Genomic DNA, 15,792 nt, shown 5'->3' on the forward strand with positions numbered 1-15,792 from the left:
CAATACCTCACCACTCTTGGGTTAAGCGATCTTAACACAGGCACAACATAACTGCTTTCTTAACAAACAGCTGACTTCTTCACTAAGTGCTTTTGGCAGAGTAAATCTGTTTGGTAAAGGGGAAACTGTAGATCATGATCAGACATGATCTACATACATGAAATCCTTAATGATAGTAACAGACTTCCCCCGTAATCTTGATTGTATTCTTTTCACTACCACTTATATTTAATCTTCAACTTGAAGAAAAAATTAAAGTCAGGGAAGAAGAAAGATAAAAGGAGGTAGAGGAGAAAGATGTGCAAAGGTTCATACCCAAAGTGAAGTGGTCAGAAGTTTGAATCATTATTTATCATTCCACCCTGATGTCAAAGCACTGCGTAGTAAGTGGTCAGCTACTGGAGTCTGGTCTTAATGCCAGGCACATCCTATGCTACATCCAGAACAGGCTGCTGGCACAAGATGGCAGATGCAGGACAGCAGAACCGCCTCAAGCACCGGCAAGCCCCCAATGCCTGTCTCCATAACTACAACCTGCTTCTGTAATTTCCAGAAATGCTGTAATATTAGGTTAAATTTGTAGAAATTCATATACTCCCGACATTCAATTCTACTACGGAATTTCCGTATTCCTTATTTAGGAATCTAAAAACATTTCGACAATAACTGAAAGCTTTTCCTTTTTAAGCATATTAACAGTACAATTAGAAATTTTAAGATAAGTTAATATTAAATATTCTGACAAATGCTACTACAATACCAAAGACAAGGGAAATTGTTTCATATTTAAATCATGTACTGATTTTATAAGCAGGAATGATCTGCTAGTAAAGACAATCCTCATTTAGACGGGGACTTCAATGGGCAGAGATCAGTCAGCACCAACAGGAACTACCAGAACTAACACTCTCCAAGTTAAGCCTTGAAAGGTTTTGGGTCATATTTCATATGGACACACTAAATGAATAATAGAAAATACCGTGCATTATATTCTCGTCGATGACAACAGGTCTTCAGTCTCAGCAGCTGGAACACTGTAAGCAATGCATGCTGATCCTATATGTGCAGGTGAAAGAGTTCCCTGAAAGCTCTCCGCGCTCCGTGCAAACAATTGAGCAGACAGAAGAATTCCACAAATAGCAGAGCAGAAGTCAGATGACTGAATATATTATCAGCCTTCTTTTTGGGACTACAATACCTCAACACCTAGTCATCCATGCTACATGATTACAAAACATCTGCAAAACATGCATCACACAATCTGCGCACAACAGTTAAACAATACTAGAATTAAATGTTTTAAGGACATAAGAAGCCAAATACCTGTATCAGCATTCTATCCTTTCTAAGCCTATATCCTCTATAGTGCTCTGTCAATCTATGTTCTACCTATCCCCCACAATCAAGTTTTCTTGAGCTTTATTTTCTGAGCTTTTTATTGTGAGAACAACAGGCAACCTGAATATGCTCTTGCAAAATACACTCCCTACTCTTTTCCTTTTCACTAGCAGAGAATTACTGATCTATGTTACTTCAATAAAGCACTGGGTAAGAGAGCTAACAAGAACAGGGTTCTACCTCTCAATGCTACAGTAAAAAACATACAAGAGTACTGTAGGGTCATCTTTGCCCTGCACTTGGTTTTCAGTAAGCACTCAATAAATGTTAACTATTTTACTTCACCCATATAATTCTTATTTCCTGAAAATTAAAAGAAAAAATCTATAATTTCAAGAATTGTTAAAAACTGAGCTGATGACTAAAAAAGCTAGAGACTATTCATGGGTCTTAAAATAAATAACCTCTGTGCAGGTATAAGCCCTCCTTAAGGCAACAGTCTGGAAGATGCCTCCTGATACAATTTGCAGGACTGGAACTATTCAAATCTATTCATCCTTCTTACGGACTTAACAAGTAGATTGAGCCTTATAATGTCCCACAAACATTTGCTTTATCAGATTCCTAAAAGAAAGACGTTTTCAGATTCAACCATTCCCTCTGATGTTTATTATTTATTTCCCCCACTTAGTGGCAAAGTTAATTTTTCCTCGCCGAAGTTTTGCTCACAGGCACAGGACTTAAACTCACTTTAAGCTTCAGCCTCCTTCTGGAAAATGGAGGTAACCTCTATTTTATAGGGTTGTGGCAAGAATTAAAGAATGAAGCACACATCAAAAAAGCCTGTATCAGGTTCCTGGCACTCAATGATAGCTGCTATTATCATTTATGTTATCATTGTTACTCTTCTAATACAGACCTTTTAGTCAAGAGCAAGAATGGGCCAGGTGCAATAGCTCATGCCTGTAATCTTAGCACTCTATGAGGCTGAGGCAGGCAGATCACTTGAGGTCAGGAGTTCAGGACCAGCCTGGCCAACATGGTGAAACCTCATCTCTACCAAAAAATACAAAAATTATCTGGGAGTGGTGACATGTGACGGCAGTCCCAACTACTCAGGAGGCTTAGGTGAGAGAATCGCTTGAACCCGGGAGGCAGAGGTTGCAGCGAGCTGAGATCACGCCACTGCACTCCAACCTGGGTAACAGAGTGAGACCCTGTCTCAAAAAAAGGAAAAAAAAAAAAAAAAGAGCAAGAACAAGCTACATCTAGAAAAACTGACAACCATAGCAGAATACTTGCACAAGGCTGCACTCAGGAGCATTCTATCCTTTAGAAACCTAGGTAGTTAAGGCCCAAAATGAGTAGTCCTAAAGCAGCAACAATACACAGGCAACGCCTATCACCTTCGCCCAACTAAAGAGTGCCATCCTTACCATACACCACACAGGACTCAAGGACAGAGAGCACAAAACATGATTCCAGAGGAAATAAAACAAAAAGAATTATAAATATTCATACCTTCATTAAATGAAATCTATTCGGTTGCAAGCTAATCAGTTAAGGGGACATTTAACAATATTTTTTATTATAAACATTTCAACCCCATTTTCAGGGAAAAGACAACCCAAACCCAAATCAAAGCACAATGTGCTGACATTATATAATTAAAATTACATACACACAAAAAGAACAGATCTTTAGTACTAAAGCAAATTGAAATTAAGGCATATATGTCCCCTCCCACCTCCCCAACCAAAAAAAGTGATCACCCACTCTATGTTCCCCCTTTAATCACTGGCTCTGTAATGGATGGTTTATACTATCAAAGCACACTGAAAAGGCCAGGACACAGTACTCATCAAACGACTAAATGATAAAATGAATGAGGCAATAGTAAAGTCAGACAAGAAGGCAAACACAAGGTCCAAAAAGCCCAAAATGATGGCCAGGTACGGTGGCTAATGCTTTTAATCCCAGCACTTTGGGAAGCCAAGGGGAGAGGATCGCCTGAGCCCAGGAGTTTAAGACCAGCCTGGGGCAACATGGCAAGACTCATCTCTACAAAAAATATCAAAAATTAGCTAGGAGTGGAGACACACACCTGTAGTCCCAACTACTTGGGAGGCTGGGTCAGGAGGATCACTTGAGCCTAGGAGGTCAAGGCTACAGTGAGCTGTGATCATGTCACTGCACTCCAGCCTGGATGACAGAGCGAGACCATATCTCAAAATAATAATATAATAATAACAACAACAGCAAGACCAAAGTAAGATTTAAGTTGGCCAGGGGAACTCAAACAATTCGGAACTGGCTGCCTACAAAGCATAAATTCTGCCAGAATTAACAGGCTAATTTCAATTCTCCACGTATCTGTCAGCTGATGCCTAGTCAAAGTAAAGATGTTTTCTTTTTCCTTTAGAACATTTAACCAGTTGCAAGTAACTTCTACCTATATGATTCTGTGTCCAAAGCCTCAAAAACAGCTATGTAAAACACCACCATAGGTTCCCTTGTCATTTAATTCTTCTCTAGAAATTTCCAACCAGAGAACCAACTGAAAATTATCCCGGAATCAACATATCCACAATTGCATTATGTCATCACAGCCATGGGGACCCAGAAATGTGGTCATTGATCAACATTTCATAGAGTAAACACATAAAATCTTTGCCCTAAAAGCTAACAGTATTAGGATCTACCTGCAGACCACCTAGTCTTTTAATTTCAGTTGCCTTCATAGTTTACCTTTAAGATTTCCACTCCTTTTCATAATCAGTTTTACCACAGCTAAGAGAACTACACCAGCTTCTAAAATACCCACAAAAGTCACATTTGTGATCACCTCTATCTAGAAATTAGCATCTAGAATCCATAAAGATGTGTTTTCTTTATGATGTCTGACTTGAAGGTCTGCAACATTAAAATTGTATTTCATAGCTTTTCCAGCCATTACTTGTAATAGACTTTAGAGAGTAATATGACATATTCTTTTTACAGCTTGCAATTCATAAAACCCTACTAGAAGCCTTTAAAAACAAAAAAGGAAAAACACAAACACCTAGAACACAAACACTTAGAACCTTTTTTGTTTGTTAAGAAAAGTAAGGCATAGAGAGGTAAAATTAGCCTTAAATATGAAAGGGTACAAAAAAACTGAAGGTTTTGTTCCATTTTCCCTTAAATGGCTTTCATTTTTGGTATGAACTATAGTCTTATTCTTTTACTACGGAAAAAGATCCTGATTTGTTGCTGATTTTATGATTTGCTGCAATAAAAGACCAATACCTTAAAGCAGTGACTTATTTTCTCCCTCCTATTCTCTTAATCTAAAATCAATAAAGCATGTAATAACATACATTACTAAACAAAACTACATACACAAAATACTAAAGTTAGTAATTTCTTATATAGCAGTTTTTTCATAACAATAAATAAGCATTAACTTGGCTTTTAAATATAACTTCGATCATGACACAATAATGGCCAAAATATCAAATGAGGGCATGCTGTGCATTTCAGAAAAATTGTTTAAAGAGACCATCCCCTTTTGTATTTTCCTTTACTATCCAATATCCTAAAGAGTGCTTAAAGAATTGCTTTTCAACTCAATACAACACAAACAATTTTTCCTAAGAAATCCAAGCTGTCAACTTATGGGTCACATTTCAACCTTATGTAATTTGAAACAGCTACGGTACTGAATCCTTAAATACAGGGCATATAATGGAAGGACTGCTCACAGATCCTTGATGTTACTGAAGCTTGGAAAGCTTTAATAAGATACAACTATAAATAAAGACAACTAAGGAGCATTACCCCTTTATCCACAGCCCAAATCCCCCTCCAAGCCTTACATTTTATATTTCCAATAAAATGCTCTTCTAACACTAAGCCACTCATCTAAATTATATTTAACCAATGAAGGGTTAAAATCCAAAACATATTAACTACTCAAAACATAATAAATCCGTAATTGGTGAGCTCCTTTTCTACCCTCCTGCTTCAGTATACTGACATCTAAAAGTCAAAGAACTCCTCTGTTTAAGACTGAAATTCCCAGGAGGAAGGAAGCTCAGATCCAGTCTGAGAGCACACAATGGAATCACAGCTGACGATGCACATCTTTTTCTAGATGTCTCCATATGCTTGAGAGGTTTTTTTCCCCCCAAGCCAGCCATTAGGAGACTTGGTTCTCTCTGCTACCAAGAATCTTAGCACATTTTCAAGGATTGTTGCAAAGAATTAAGTAAAATAATGTGTTGCTCTTCAGCATACAAAAGAGAGAAGGGCATATGTCAGAGTGCCCATAAGTAACTAAATTAACAAATGGTGAGGGGTTTTGAATGTTGTCAAATTTTGAATGTTGTTTTTAATACTCCTTACCTCTCTGTCAGTCTAAGTAAGTGTTTGGTTTACCTTCTCTGTTTTTACTATTTTATTACAAAAAACATCTCAAGAGCTACAGCAAAATGCAATTAATTCTTGTCTACATGCACCCAAAATGATCCTGAATTGGGAATTCTCATGGTAAATTTGAAAACAGTATATTACAACAGAACACATTTGTAAGATTTGGCAAATACTGACTGCAGTCCCCTTCGATTCTTTCTTAGCAACCCAAGATTAATAAAAGCTTGACCTATAGAAAAGATACACATTTTCCACATAAGATACCTAAAAGAAAACACTCCCAAAATTAAATTCATGGGATACTTATGACAAAAATCAATGAATTCATTCTTAATCTAACACTTTTCATTCTTTGAGCTCCCAAAGATTCTACAAATTCCAGGTGAGAAAGGGAGCATTACTTCTGTCAGTGTGCCTAACCTCACCAACAAAGAACAGGAACACACACACACATACACACACACACGCGCACACACACATGCTTTGTAGCAGCTGCTTTCTTTTTAAAAGACTGCTATTCCTGCAGAGCAACCTGTGATCTTTACAGAGAATCAAAGACCTCTGTTCCTAAAAGTCAAGAGTTGAGAAAGTCACTTGACTGAACGCGCAATAAACAGTTAAAACCAAAGATGTCTCCAAACCTTGTATAAACCAGAAAAGTACCCACACACTGTACAATTCAGCAGTGTTTAAGAAAATTAAAATTATTTTTAAGAATCTTTTGTGTGGGAGTAATCTGGCAAACTACATTTTACTCAGACTTTTTCCTGTAGACAAATATTCTTTGATTAGCTTTGCTCCTTAAATACCCACACTTAATGTTTCAATCAGTGATGCTTTAGTTCCCAATTTCATTTTGTTTACCCAAGAAAGAGCAAAAAGAAAAAAAAAATGCATACCATAAACCACAACTTTTTTTTTTTAATGACATCCCCAATGCCGAAGTTTCAAGTACACTTTGGGAACTGGCGCTCTAATTAAACAAGGAACCAGTGAAGCCATTACGAACAATGATGCTTTCTACTACCAATAATCAGTTGACGTGATACTGCTCCCATGCCTTCATTCTCAGGGTTCCTTTTCAAATTTCATTGTCCCCATTCTGGCATAGCTGAGTGAAACCGAGATAAGAGGTAAATGGGTAACTTCTGTCTTCTGTGACCCTTAGCATGTAAACCGGACGCTGAGGTCCAGGACATGATCACTACAGCATATGCCATTTTAGAAACCGGCCTCGGTGAGTTACTGCCACATCCTAAAGTGGCTTTAGACTTCGTCGTGTCTAAGACAACGTCTATTTCGGTACGAAAGACATACAGGACCTCGACTGCCTCGGCAGCCTCTGCGGGTCGGAGCCCCTATAAGTGACACAACCCCAGAAATCAAGGAGCGGGTGACTCGGGGATGGACAAGAGTAGCTGGCTCTCAGCGTCTCCATGACTCCCCCGCCCCGCATGCAACTCTGCTCTAACTGGTCAGGAGAAACCCCGCCCCCTTCCTTCCTCCGGTCCGCACGATTGGCTCACCGACACCCGGCAGGTCAGTTCCCTGCCTTCCATTGGCTCACTGCCCCATCAGTCAGACGCACCGAGATTCGGGTCGGTGGGAGGGGAAGGCGTCGGAGGAGGTGGAGAGGGAGTGGGATTAGAGGACGAGGTGGCGGAGGAAGGTGTTCAGGCTCGGTCTCTGGTTTGGGAAAGTTTCCCCTACCAGTGACGGACCCAGAACGCGGGAGGCCCAGTCCAGCTCCGGGCCAGCGGAAGGGGGCTCCGGTCCCCGATTCCCGCCCCTCGGTCCCGCAGGCCCCGGAAACCACTAGAGGGAAGGGGAGAGGGAGGGGCCATCTAACCAGGGACCGACCCACCCCCGGTCTCGGAAGAGGCGCCTCTGGGACTCCCCCGAGGGGAGGAGGCGGGGAGCGCAGCCGGCAGCGACGACCCCGGCCCCCTCCCCCAGCACCCCCCAGGGGCCCGAGAGGGCCGGGTCCCCGTGCCCGGGGCGTGACCGTCGCGAGGCGGCCACAGGGCCCCTCCCGCTTCCCGCCTGGGGCCCCGAGGGCCTGTCCCTTCAGGGGCGGGGAGAAGGGGGCGAGAAAAGGGGGCGCTGGCGAGCCAACCCGGAACCTCCCGGTCCGCCTCCCGCCCCCGGCCCCGGCCCCAGCGCGCCTCCTGCATACACGCCCGCACCCAGAAAGTTCAGTCAGGGGCGAGCCCGGCTCGGCGCCGCCGGGGCCCGGCCCCCGGCTCCCCGCCCCCACCACGGCCCGGCCTGCTCGGCCCCAGCGCGCCGCCCGCCCCGCCCGCCGCAGCTCCTTCCCGTCCGCCCGCCGTGCTCGGCGCCCCTCGCCCCCCACCCCCGGGGCTGACACGGGCCCGGGCCACCCGCCGGGCCGCGGCTCCCCTTCCCCGCCCCGCGCTGCAGCTCGCCGGCCGCCCCGACACCCCGCTTCACCTTCACACACCCCCAGCACTTCCCGAGTCCTGCCTCCCCTCGCCCGGCTCCCACTCTCCGCTGCAGCCGCTCCGCGCTTCCATTAAAGAATGCACCTTCCCGGGATTCACCCGCTCTGCCGCGCTGCCCCCGAGGGGTTAGAGCCTCGGTCTCCGCCGACCCCGCACCAGGCTGGGCAAGGGGCACTCGCTCCTCGGGGCGGGGGCCGCGCCCGCACCCCCCGGCCTCCCCGCCGCGCCTCGGCGCTCACCTCTCGCCCGCGCCGCGGGCTGCAGCCTCCGCCCGCCTCGCGCTCCGGGACTCGTCTCCTGAGCTCTCGCAAGGCGCTGGAGCGCCTCCTTTCTCTCCCGGGGACTCCGCGTCTCCCCGTCGCTTCCCGCCCTCCCCACCCCCAAGCCCCAACTCCCCAGCGTCGCTGCGCCTCCGGGATGCAACTCCCGTTTTCCGCGCACTCCGGCGGCGGTCCCCGCACACAAAAACAGCCTCTCGGAGGCGCACGGCTCTGTCGGAGCTCGGCGCAGGAAGGGCAGTCGCGGCCGGGGGGTGGGGACGCGGCGCCCCCCGCCTGCCGCCCGCCCCCCGCCCGCCCTCGCGGCCCCGGGGGAAGGCACGGTTACCGGCTCGGGTCGGTCACGCCGTCAGGTGCCGGCTGCCGTCGGCGCTGACCTTCGCCGCCGAAGCTGTAGCCGAGGCTGCGGCCGCCATGTTCCCGTGTTAATAACTGCTGCCTGGTTGTTTATTTCAATGGAGATCCTCCCCCAACTCCCTCCTCCTCCTCCTCCTCCTCCGCGTCTCCGCACTTGCGGAGAGACAGACCGCGCGAGCTCGCGAGCAGGGGAGGGGGCTCGGGAGCCAGGCCGTCCCTCCCTCTGCCTCCCCGGCAGTGGCCGCCGCCAAGTCCTGTCACCGGGAAAAGGACGGGGCGGAAACTTGCCTCTCGCGCCCCCGAGGAAGGGGCAAAGGTGGACGCAGGGTTGTCCGGGGAGCAGCCCCTGGCCGCGGGGTCCGCAGCATCTCCGTCGGCAGAGTCCTCTGAGAAGGCGGCCCGGGGAGAGGTGAAGAAGAGTAAGGGGAGAGGTGAAGAAGAGTAAGGGGACAGGGGACAAAATGGGTGACTGTGGTAGAGGGAGGGTGACCTAGAGGTGACTGGAACTGAAGAGAGAGTCAACAGAGGACTGCATGGGAGGGCAAAGGGCAATGCCAAAAAGAAAACTAGCGACTGGGACGGGCCTGGGCCGCTGAGTTAGAGGCAGTGGGGCCTGGGGGCTGCAGACGGCAGGGACGGTGCCCCAAGACGAAGATCGGGGAGAGCCGAGTTCCAGGGTCGCCAGCAGAGGACCCTCGCGCCCGTCCGGCCGGACCCTTCGGCCAGCACCCTGCACCCCCTCGGGCGCACCTCACCCTACCCAACTCCCGGTCCTGCCGCTGCTCCCCGGAGGCGCCCCGCATCCGTCAAGTCCCCTACGGCTCCAACAGGGAGAGGCTTCTCCCATTGCAGTCCTAGCTCCAGAGGGGATATGGAGAGGCGCGACTGTGGGAGCTGGAAGGGGCACCACCCGGCAATTGCGGGATAAAGCAAATGCTGCACACAGAGTGTGAAACTTAACCTGGTTGAGAATTTTCGGCACATCATGAAATCATAAGTTTATATTGGAAAGTCCATTCTCTAGACATCCGTGAACAAAGTACTGAGGGGACGTAGGAGATTGGCACTGAAAATGCGAGAACCCCCATTTAAGTGTTACTTAGACCAATCTGTTTTACGCTTTGGAAAAGCAAGTTTTTTTTTCCAACTTATACGGTAATTAGTTGAAAAAAAAAACTTTTGTTTAATGGCAGTTATCAAACTATGAGAGGAACATATTCCCTGATTTTAATCTTATAATGAGAAAGGTCACTTGCGGTAGACAATAAGAGTGTTTATTGAACACTTACTGTGAATCTGACTGTGCTAGGTGATGTATATATGCTATAGGCCTTAATCCTCAAACCTTCCGAAGTCATTGCCGCTTTTCACTTCACACAAAAAATTGAAGCTTAAAGTAATTTGCCCAGGGTCACAGCCAGTAGTTGGAGAGGATGTGAGCCCAGTTCTGGTGAGCTCCAAAGCCCATGCTTTTAAACATGTCTTCATCCTAAAATTTGTGGGTGTACCGCCAATTTTATTTGGGAAAAGAATAAAAAAAAATGTGTGGGGTGTGTGTGTCTGTGTGTGTTTGTGGATAGAAAATGCTTGGAAGCCTATAACAACAAATGTTAGCGCTGGGGAGTGTAAGAAGTGGGTGATGAGGCACTTCCAGTTTTTATTTTGCACACCTATCTAATGTTTGAAATGTTTGCATTGACTATGTATTAATGTATATTTTTAAAGTTTTTTTTTGTTTGTTTGTTTGGTTTTTTTTAGCTAGCTGGAATAATAGAATTATGTTCCCAAAGCGTTGAGAGGAAATGGAGAGTTTGTTTATGGCCTATCTTCTGCTAATACCAGTCTGTAGCTTGTCTACAATGGGGTAGTAGTCACCTGAGGTTTGTCACAATTCTGAACTCCCGATTTGCTTTCCTGTCCTCACCCCCAACTGTGAGCTATCAGGAGTTGTGATAATAAATAAATAAATAAATAAAAATTTTAAAAAAAGATTCTCCTTCTTGCTTGCTATCCCTCCCATTTTGGCAGAAGTCCAGAGTCTATCAGTCCTCTGCAATCGTAGATTTCACACTTTTTAAAACTACCCATGATACCTCTGCAAACAAATGACTCCCCCCATTGCATTCCCGTATTACCCAATAAAACGTCTTACGACGGCTGAAGACTTTTTCTTACAAGAAATAAACAAAAACGTCTGACAGCATAGTAGATGAGTTCCATACCCAAGTGCTACTCAATTGCCTGAGCTTGAATTGAATTGTGTGACTTAAACGCGCTCTGGTACAATCTCTGGGCGCCCTCTGAACTTCAGGCTCTTGCTGTAACAGTAGTCTGTCTTGCACTAGAGTTGTTTATATATTTGTCTTTCTCTTTCACTAGATTGTAAGTGCAACAGAGCCCAAGACCTAGTCTTGTTCTTGTTTGTACATGCTATAGCACCTAACAAGGAATGTATGATGTTTGTTGTTTCATTGAATTTGTGAAATATAAATAATAGTATCTATTCCAATCCTCATGTCCTCTTCCCCACCTCATCTTCCAATCCCTTGCTCATAAAACATGTTTATAAAAAACATCTTCCATACTTAGAAAGAACTTTGATTCCCATGAGACCTCAGAACAATTGTTTATTAAAACTAGCCATAATTTTTAGTGAATCATCACTACGATAATGTAAAATGAAAAGGTAGAGGAGGCGGTAAATAAGTTGGCTCAATGACACAAATTAAGAAAGGAAGAAGAAGGAAAGAAAAAAGAAGGCAAAGATATAGGAACTAGGTATATTACCAAGAGAGAACAACAAGGAAAAAATATGTGGGTGCAGATCATAAAGGGGAAGGAAATTATTGAAATTTAGTGGAAGTAGAAATAACATACCGTGAATGGATGAGGCAAGGAAACACCAAAAATGTCAGCAGAATCATAAATGCAGCATGGAAAAGTAAAGAAAATGACAAATTATATATTTAACAATATAACCTAGGAATAATCAGAACAATATGACTGCTACAAGACAAGAATTTCTATTTTTGTCTGCCTTTTCTTCCACAGTTTTCAAAGTACTCACTTTTTTCATAAGTAAACTGCATAAAAGTGGGAGATTCTATACTATTTTTGAGTTAATACTACTAGCATACATCATGAGATTAGAGGTAACAGTATGGTAAAAAAGAGCTATAGAATATAAGCAAATAAATATGATGTGAAGTGGTCTCTAAGTTACTGTGTAACCTCAAACAAGTCACTAAATATCGCAATTTCCTCATCTGTGTAATTGTTGCAAGACTCAAAATGGTGTAAATAAATGTACTTTGTTAACTATCAAGCTCTTTATACAGATGTAAGGGAATATTATTATGTCAGCTAATATGTTGCACAGTTATCTCTATTTTGGTGCATTCCTAAATTGCCAAAGCAAAAATCTATAGTTCATTCTATTAAAATGTAATCATAGGGTGGGGGCGTCAGTTAAAACATTTGTTTGTCAATTTGATTATTGAACAACTGTGATGAAATGTTTCATTCTTATTGTTTGCTCTCTTCTAAATCCCTTAAATAGTATAACTACAATAAACAAATGTCTAATATAAGTCAAGCATATTACATAAATTTTTTCCTTACTGAAGTAGTCATTGTATGTATATTATTCTCATTTTATGTACAATAAAGCTGAGCTTCAGAGACGTCAAGTAAATTAATGCAAAGTCATAGAACTGCCTTCGCTGCATATCTAAGATTGTATTAGGATTCTACTCTTCATCACTTGTATTTCTACTACTCTGAGAAACACATTGGCTGGGCGCAGTGGCTCACGCCTGTAATCCCAGCACTTTGGGAGGCCGAGGCAGGCAGATCACGAGGTTAAGAGATTGAGACCATCCTGGCCAACATGGTGAAACCCCGTCTGTACTAAAAATACAAAAAAAAAAAAAAAATTAGCTGGGTGTGGTGACGCGCTCCTGTAGTCCCAGCTACTTGGGAGGCTGAGGCAGCAGAATTGTTTGAACCGGGAGGCGGAGGTTGCAGTGAGCCAAGATCGCACCACTGCACTACAGCCTGGTGACAGAGCAAGACTCTGTCTCCTAGAACATAATGCATACTCAATAAATGATCATGAAAAGAATGAATAAATGAATGAATGGGCTCCCTTCAAGTCATACTGTACACTGTCACAAGATTGATCCCCTCAGTCTTATTTTGTTACTTTCCCACTTGAAAACACTTAATGATCCTTCATTAACTATGGAATACAATTCAAATCCTTCACCTTATATTAAGAACCTCTTTGATATACCCCCTCTATTCATACCTCCCTTATTTCTCAAGCAAAAACAAATATTAATACACCCACACTCATTCCAGGGTATTCTGAATGAGATTGACATGAGTTTCAATCTTGGCTCTTACTAACTGGGTGAACTTGGGCAAGTTATTTGGCATCTCTGCAAATTTTATCAGTGCAATAAGACAAGAAAATGAATTGGAAGGAGGTGAAACCAAACTTACTCACTAATGATGATATAGTGTACGTACAAAATTCAAAAGAATCCATGAACTACTAAAATGAATGTAGGATCACAAGATACAAGGTCAATTGTATTTCTTCTGTATGTCAGCATGAAACAACTGGAAAATGAAAATTTTAAAATGCCATTTACAAAAGCATTTTAAAAATCAAAATTTAGGAATAAATTTAATGAAAGATGTTGCATGATCTCTACATTGAGAAAAAAATATTGCTAATAGAAATTCACAATGGCCTAAAAACAGAAATAGACTGGGCACAGTGGCACATGCTTGTAGTTCCAGCTACTTGGGAAGCTGAGGCAGGAAGATCACTTGAGCCTAGGAGTTGCAGACCAGCGTGGGCAACATAGCAATACTGTGTCTCTTAAAAAGTTAATTTTTGTGTGTGTGTGTGACATGACCTTACTCTGTCAGTCAGGCTGGAGAGTGCAGTGGCACAATTACAGCTCACTGCAGCCCTGACCTCCCTAATAGTCAGGAATACAGGTGTGTGCCACCACACCCAGCTTTTTTTTTTTTTTTTTTGGATTTTTTTTTTTTTTTTTGTAGAGATGGGGTTTCACCGTCTTACCCAGGCTGGTCTTGAACTGCTGGGGCTGAAGTGATCTGCCCACCTAAGCCTTCCAGAGTGTTAGGATTACGGCATAAGCCATCATACCAGACCAAAACATTAAATTTTTAAAACAAGAGATGGGACCAGGTATAGTGGCTCATGCCTGTAATCGCTGCACTTTGGGAGGCTGAGGTGGGAGGATCACTTGAGGCAAAGAGTTTGAGACCATCCTGGGCAACAGAAATGGGCAAAAGGACTCCATTTCTGTTTTAAAAAACAGTATTAAGATGTCATCAGTATTAACAGGTCAACACTTAGCAAATGGATCTATAGATTCAATGCAATCCCAATCAAAATCCCAGCAAGCTTTTTAAGTAAAAATTGAGGTCTAATTCTAAAAATTATATGCAAATACATATTACCTAGAATAGCCAAGACAAACTTGAGGAAGCATGAGTTGAATGACTTACACTGCCAGCTTCAATATTTACTATAAAGCTACACTAATTAAGACAGTGTGATATTGGTGTAAGAATAGACAAACAGATCAATGGAACAGAATAGAGAATTCAGAAATAGGCCCCCAAACTTATAGTCAATGAATTTTGTACAAAGTTGTCAAATAAATTCAATGGAAAAAGGAAAGTCTTGTCAATAAGTAGTGCTACAACTAGGTATCAGTTTGGAGAAAATAGTGACTTCTTACCATACACAAGAATGAATTCAAGATGGATCATAGACTTAAATGATAAAAACCAAACTATAAAGCTCCTAGAAGAAAACATCAGCCATCCTTGTATTCCAAGCACTTTGGGAGGCCAAGGCAGGAGAATGGCTTGAGCCCAGGAGTTCAAGACTAGCCTGGGCAACATGGTGAAACTCCATCTCTAAAATAAGTAAATAAAAAAGCCAGGTGTGGTGGCACACACCTGTAGTCCCAGCTGCTTGGGAGGCTGAGGCAGAAGGATCACTTAAACCTGCAAGGTCGAGGCTGCAGTGAGCCATGATCATGCCACTGCACTCCAGCCTGAGCAAGAGAGCAAGACCCTGTGTGAAAGAAAGAATGAAAGAGAGAGAGAGAGAGAAGAAAGAAAGAGACAGCAGCCGGGTGCAGTGGCTCATGCCTGTAATCTTAGCACTTTGGGAGACCAAGACAGCCGGATCACCTGAGGTCAGCAGTTCGAGACCAGCCTGGCCAACATGATGAAATCCCATCTCTACTAAAAATACAAAAATTAGCTGGGCGTGGTGGAGCATACCTCTACTCCTAGCTACTGGGGAGGCTGAGGCAGGAGAATCACTTGAACCCAGGAGGCAGAGGTTGCAGTGAGATGAGATTGTGCCAGTGCACTACAGCCTGAGTGACAGTGAGATTCTTGTCCAAAAAAAAAAACAAAAAACTGACAATATCAAATACTGGGGAGAATGTTGGGCAATTGGAACTCTTATTCTTTGCTGGCAGAATTGTACAAACACCTTGGAAAACAGAAACTTCCTCATGAAGTTAAGTATACACAATTCTACCCTACAGTTCTCCTAGGTATTTACCTAAGAGAAATGAGAACAGATGTTCACCAAAAGATTGTATAGAACATTAATAATATAGAATATAATAATAACCCAGCCTCCCAAGCAGCTGGGACTACAGGTGTGTGCCACCACACCTGGCTTTTTTATTTATTTATTTATTTTAGAGATGGAGTTTCACCATGTTGCCGAGGCTGGTCTTGAACTCCTGGGCTCAAGCCATTCTCCTTCCTTGGCCTCCCAAAGTGCTTGGAATACAAGCATGGCCGATGTTTTATTCATGATAGTGAAAACCTGGAAACTAATTTCCATCGTCAAGTTATGTGGAGCAACAAAG

At 43.6% G+C, this 15,792-nt stretch overlaps 1 protein-coding gene across 16 annotated transcripts in view; it reads right to left on the bottom strand.

The window, feature by feature from the left end:
* The window catches only part of NCOA2 (nuclear receptor coactivator 2), a 301,642-nt gene extending 288,595 nt beyond the window's left edge, over positions 1-13,047 (bottom strand). For 4 of the 16 annotated variants that reach the window (XM_034966216.3, XM_034966209.3, XM_063606816.1 and 1 more), the window contains exon 1: positions 8,820-13,042. The gene's annotated coding sequence lies outside the window, so the exon portion shown is untranslated. Of the gene's footprint in view, positions 1-7,277; positions 7,767-8,452; positions 8,746-8,819 lie in introns of those variants that run through there. The other 12 variants (XM_055116652.2, XM_055116644.2, XM_055116648.2 and 9 more) reach the window with 8 other exon arrangements.
* Between the last annotated feature and the right edge of the window lie 2,745 nt (positions 13,048-15,792).

The sequence above is a fragment of the Pan paniscus genome, chromosome 7 (assembly GCF_029289425.2).
Source record: "Pan paniscus chromosome 7, NHGRI_mPanPan1-v2.0_pri, whole genome shotgun sequence".
Classification (NCBI taxonomy): Eukaryota; Metazoa; Chordata; class Mammalia; order Primates; family Hominidae; genus Pan; species Pan paniscus.